The sequence below is a fragment of the Lissotriton vulgaris genome, chromosome 8 (genome assembly GCF_964263255.1).
Source record: "Lissotriton vulgaris chromosome 8, aLisVul1.2, whole genome shotgun sequence".
Lineage (NCBI taxonomy): Eukaryota > Metazoa > Chordata > Amphibia > Caudata > Salamandridae > Lissotriton > Lissotriton vulgaris.
The window spans coordinates 671,511,866-671,518,419 of record NC_141696.1 but is presented as its reverse complement, the minus strand read 5'-3'; positions in this window follow the sequence as shown (position 1 = coordinate 671,518,419).

Sequence of the window (6,554 nt, the reverse complement as noted above, 5' to 3'; positions counted from 1 at the left end):
ACCCTAAAATTACCCCTGGCACACCAAAACACATACCTACGCTGAACCCTAAAATTACCCCCTGGCACCCAAAACCCATTACCACCCTGAACCCTAAAATTACCCCCCGGCACCCCAAAACCCATACCCTCCCTGAACCCTAAAATTGCCCCCCTGACACCTGATAAACCCACACCCACCATGAAACCTAAAATGCTTCCCCTCCCACCCTAAACCCCATACCCGCACTGAATCCTAAAATTAACCCCATGGCACCCCAAAACCTATTACCACCCTAAACCCTAAAATTACCCCCCAACACCCCAAAACTCACACCTGCCCTGAACCCAAATATTACCCCTGGCACACCAAAACACATACCCACGCTGAACCCTAAAATTAACCCCCTCACACCCTAAAACCCATACCGCCCTGATCCCTAAAATTCACCCTATGGCACCCCAAAACCCATTATTTCCCTGAACCATAAAGTTACCCCCTAGCACCCCAAATCCCATACCGACCCTGAACCCTAAAATTACCCCTGGAACCCCAAAAACCATGCCCTCCCTGAACCCTAAAATTACCCCTGGCACCTGAAAACCCATACCCATTCTCTTCCCTAAAATTATCACCGGCACCCCAAAACCCATACCCACCCCAAACCCTAAAATTACCCCCTGGCATCCCAAAACCCATTACCATCCTGAACCCTAAAATCACCACCCTGGAACCTTAAAATTGCCCCTGGCACCCCAAAACCCATACCCACGCTGAACCCTAAAATTAACCCCATGGCACCCCAAAACCCATACCCACCCTGAACCTGAAAATGACCCCTGGCACCCCAAAACCCATACCCATGCTGAAACATAAATTCCCCCCTGGCACCCCATAACCCATACCCATCCTGAACCATAAATTCTCCCCTGGCACCCCATAACCCATACCCACCCTGAACCCTAAAATTGCCCCCTGACACCCCAAAACCCATACCTGCCTTGAACCCTAAAATTACCCCTGGCACACCAAAACACATACCCACGCTGAACCCTATAATTACCGCCTGGCACCCCAAAACCCATGCCCGCCCGGATCCCTAAAATTACCCCCCTGGAACCCCAAAACCCATACCCACTCAGAACCCTAAAATTACCCACTGGCACCCCGATCCGTAACCCACCCTGAACCCTAAAATTGCCCCCTGGCACACTAAAACCCACACCCACCCTGAACCCTAAAGTTACCCACTAGCACCCCAAAAAATGAACACTACAAACTTACACTACATGTGCATAATGTAAGCCGAGCAATGTAAGCAGCTTTTCTGTTAAGAGTCTGTGACACTACTTTGTAGTGATTGCCACTTCTTCCTCGATAAGTGGGTCCTCATCTTCCTGTCAGTGAACTTTTGTGGAGAGTCGAGGGCTCCTGTCTATTTATTAGGATCTGAGGAGACCAGGTCAGAAAGACAACTTTGAGAGCGTACACTTCTCTAAGGCTCCTCTTTAATTCTATATACCAAGGGGCTTACTCTTTGGGTACTCCTGGCAAAAGTAGGACAGCAATACTCCTTGCTCACATTTGGGATGTAGGAGTACGTAAACGAGAAAGTCACATGTACACGTAGCAAAATGTTTATGAATTGAGTCCTACATTACCACTGCCATCACGACAGCAAAAATAAAGGTGTTTTCTAATTAACTCTAGAAAAACACTTGCAAGTAATCCTTCGAGTGACATATTTATTGATAATATTAGATTATGTTTTTGCTATATAAATTACATTTATTGAGCTAAATGCATACGTTCGTAGTGGGCTTTATTCTACGAAATTCAGGGAATCGTTCACTTTCTCTTGATAGCTTGGTTCATATTACTGTCACCTGAAATAAACTTCTGATTTACAAGATATTTTAAGGCTGTCCGTTAGAGGAGTGCACACCAAAGTTTTCAACGCTCAAAGATGGAAAAAACAACCGTTATTTGATTGTGCATTTAAAAAATGCTCCTGAGGAGAAAATCAAAAATTGGCACCCTTGCCCCCAATTTCTGCTGGCGTCATAGCCCAGGGTTTTGCTGTCTGTCCACTTGTATGGAATACACATTTATACAAGTGCGCAGACAGCACTCCCTGGGCTATGATGCCAGCAGGAATTCCTTTACAAAGGAAAAGCGTCACCTGCACTGGCCAGCCCTTTCCCCCTGCTGTGCACATCTTCACACCCCATGCTGAACACATCAAGTGTTTAGGTGAAATCCCTGCCTTCAGGCAAGGATTTCACCTCAGCGCCACTCTAAAGGAAAACAAGAGGTGGGGGCTGGGGGTTCACTCAGTGAAACTGTTTGAGGCTGGCTGTCTGGCTCGGGCTGCTGGGCCTCTCAGAAATCATTAAAGCAATCACATTCTCGGAACGGATGCGCAGCCTTCCTGCACCATTTCAGTGCGTGCCATCTTAGCCCGGGCAGAGGAGGCGACGGGGGGGGGCTGAAGCCCGGTGAGCCCAATGGGTGTTGCGCGCCTGGCTGCCACCACAGGACGGAGTACCTCGGGAATGATCTGCTCTTCAGACACCCATTGACACCTGACAGATGTCACACTGGCCCCTGTGTCTCTCAGAGCTTCTATCTCTTTTCCATTGATGGTCACCTTCTGCCCATATTTCTTAGTGTTTAAGGGCAGCAAGGTTTCCTGGGCCATCTCTTGGTCTCCTAAAGAGACAAGGGTCATCACTGCTAACCCTTCCTCCCCACTAGAAATCAAATCCCCTCCCAAAGCTACACTAGCTAATGCCGGTGTTGGAGCACCAGTGGGCGCTGGAGGTTTCTTTGGACATTTGGGAGCAATGTGCCCCACCTCCCTACAGGCATAGCAAGTAGGTGGGGGCCTGTTGTCCTGCTTGCCCTTATGGGGCCAGGACTTCTTAGACTTGGGGGGTTGAGACTCTTTCTCCTGGGAATTATTTTGGGGCCCTTTAGAAGACTCCTTTTGATTACCCGTGTCCCCCCCACTCTTCTGCTGGGGACCCTGTCCACCCTTGGCTGGGGTACTTACCACCCCCTTGTGGACCCTGGTGCTAGTCCAGCGGTCCGCCTCTTTAGCAAGCTCACTGGGCTCAGTTAACTTGCTGTCTAAAAGATGCTGGCGCAGCTCTGGAACACATAAACTACTTAAGTGCTCCCAACTAATCAAGTGACACAACCCCACATAATCAGTAACTTTGCTGCCCTTTATCCAACCTTCCAGTGCACGCGTGTACATACTCACACACTCCACCCAAGTACTTGAATCAAGCTTCTTGAAGTTCCTAAACTTCTGGCGGTACTGTTCTGCAGTGAGCCCATACCTGAGGCACAAAGCCTCCTTCATGGAGGGGTAGGCTAAAGTACCTGTTGCTTCTAAGGGTGCCAAGACATCCCTCCCAGAGGCCTCAAAGTGCTTCCATAAACCTGCCCCCCAACTTTTCTCAGGCACTTCATTCATCTTTAGGGCTAGTTCATACGCTCTAAACCACGCATAAATATCCTCACCCCTCTGATAATTCTGTACCAGATCCTTTGGTATGTATACCTTACCCGCCTGTACTGGTTGTGCGCTGCCACCATTAGAGCTGGACCCCCCTTGTTTTTCTTTGATGTCCAGCTCCCTCATGTTCCTCTCATGAGTCAATTGGAGTTTCTTCTCCTCCAAAGCGAGAGCATGTCTTCTCTCTTCCGCCGCCTTCTCATTTTCAAGGCGCAGTCTCCTTTCATCTGCTTGGGCTCTGAGTTTAAAAATCTCAATCTCATGAGCCCTAGCTCTCTGATTATCCTCCAGCTCCTCTGGAGAAATAACCCTACTGGAATGGTTGCTGCCAGCCTTAGATGCTGACCGCGCTGGCAAATCACTGAGTAAAAAAACATTCTCCGGTGCGCCTTCCACTTCAGTAGCTTCTTCTGAGACATGTTTGGCCTCCCACCAGGCCCTCAGAGCTTTCTGTAGCTCTTCCTTGTTTGCGCTGCCCTTCACTGGGCATCCAAGCTGTTTGCAGAATTGTTTCAGGATATCCTTTCTGTAGTTGTACAGCTCCTGAATTTCGAATTCCACTTCCAATTCTACTCTCACGCTTGCCGCTTTCACAGACATGATGCTTCCTAACCTTTTCAACAAAAGGTTTCACCAAAAAGAAAAAAATCTTGCGCAACCTGTGCTGCTAAACTAGACTAGCGATGTACAAGAGATCACTGCAGGTCAAGTGCAATTATTAGTTCAGAATCCGCACCGCTGTCCAACAATGTTAGATTTGGGGGTCTCTAGTTGGCAGAGGTAAGTACCTTAGACCAAGTAGGGACCCTTGCTTCTAGTCAGGGTGAAGGAATACACACAGTAGATAACCTCCGCTCTCCTCTAGGTAGCTTGGCGCGAGCAGGCAGGCTTATCCCCAAGGCAATGTGTATAATATTTGCACTCAACACAACAATAATCCCCAATCCACCACAAACTGAGACCACACAGGTAAGTATATTTTATAAAAATATATATAACTTTTATCTGGTTGCAGCAATGTAAATAAAGCAGTTGCACGATAATCACTTCAGTATAGCAATGATGCACTTAATCTTAATTGGTGTTTCTTAATTTCAGGACGTTCTCAAAACAAATGTCTCTAGTCTCTTCAAATCAGCACAAAGATATGCCAATGTTATTTGATTGAAAATGCTCTTCAAATGGGCAAAGAAACGATGCCAGCGTTTTGTAATTTAAACGCTCTTAAATGAGCAAAGAAACAATGCCAGCGTTGAAAAGATATGCCACCACGAGGAATAGGCCCCCAGAGCGGCAATCGCGCCTCACCGAGTGTTTCAGTGACTCCTTCCTTGCAGATCGGCACCGCCTCGCACTCCTGATGACTTTAGGCGCCCCGCGCCTAACAGAGCACACTCGCTCCTTGCCCCGGCCGGTCCCGGTTGCTCTCCCGCCAGCTCTCGACAATCCTACGAGCGGCGGGGGAGGTATGCAGGCACTCGGCAGTTGGGACGGCAGGCCGGGGGCACAGGGGCACTCGCGGTCTCCTCGGCGGGGACGGGTCTTCTCCGGGAAGGCTCTTCGTCGTGCTTCAGATGCAGCTCCTCGCTGACGGCCCAATCAGGTCGCGGCTCTGCAGGCGAGCCCTCACAACCACCCGGGAGTCAGCCAACGGCAGTGCGGCTCCCGGGACAAACCCACGATGACGAGTCTTGAGCGGCCAATCCCTGCACAGCTTCAGTGGTGACGCGACGGCGCACGGGCCAATCCCGTCGCGGTGTCAGTGAGGAGGCTCGACTCCTGTGGCCAATGGGAGCGCGGCGGCTTTGATCTCCGCTACCGCAGCTCCCGGTCACGAACACAGCTTGCAGAGGGTGTTTTTGGCCCCAGGCCGCGACGGTGATTTAGCGGCAAGAGATTTTCGGGCCGCAGATCGCGGTCAGCCTGCTTCCTCGCCAGCAGATCGACACGGGGGAATATAAGGCACAGTCTCTCCTCACCCCTGAATCTGTGCCGATGAGCACAGCGATCGGCCCTCACAGCTGGCAGATTGGAAACACACGCTGCAGGCCCACTAGTAGCATCTGTCATCACCAGCCCTGGCACACACAGTGCACTTTACTAGGGACTTCATGGTGATACAGATATGCCAATCAGGGATACCCAATCAATATGACAATTTACAGAGGGAGCACTCACCCTCTGACACTGATTAGCAGTGGCAGAGGGTCCAAAGCATCTAAACCAGCAAAAACGAAATCCAGCACAGCATCAAAAATACATGAGTCAGAGGCAAAAAGATGGGGGAAAACCACGCCAAGGATGTCAGGTCTAACAGTATTCATAGGAAAGTGATCGTCGTTGGTAAGCGGCGTTAATGAGAACACCAGGCGGGAAACTGGTGCCGATACCCGCAGGATTGCGGCTTGGGATGTAAGTAATGAGAACACCAGGGAGGATACTGGTGCTTAGATCCGCAGGATAGCGGTTCGGGATGTAAGTGAGAGAACACCAGGAAGGAGACTGATGTCTAGACCCGCAGGATTGCGGCTTGTCGAGCGAGCAATGACTGTGGTGTAATGGTAGCTAATCAGAACTGCCCTAGGGTAGACTAGTCTGGGCCTAAGTTGCCGCGAGACTAACTGGTGTGAGTGGGATATTGTAGAAAACCTATGCATGTATATTGCTAATTCCCCATCCTTAGGTAAAAGGCATATATACCAATTGTAAATACGTCCTGAGGAGGGAGGTGATTACCTTCCAGCTGGTTTGGAGGTGCTCTGAGGAGCTGATCCCATCTGGTCCGAGAATCCGGCCGTTACACCAACAATGAGCACTAAAATAATATAGGTCTGTGTTAGGGGCACTCAGACCCCCTGTTCAAAGGGGGTGTCATACTCTCCCAAGCTATGTGCGGCTCTCCGCCCCCCCCAGCCAAGAAGACAAGGCGCCATCTAATTTGCCGACAACATGAAGGGGCAAAGGGAGTGATACGTTTATGAAAAGATAGAGGAATGTAGAGAGAATTGCCATTTTTGCTGTGGCCAGTCAGGAACACAGGAAGCCATTT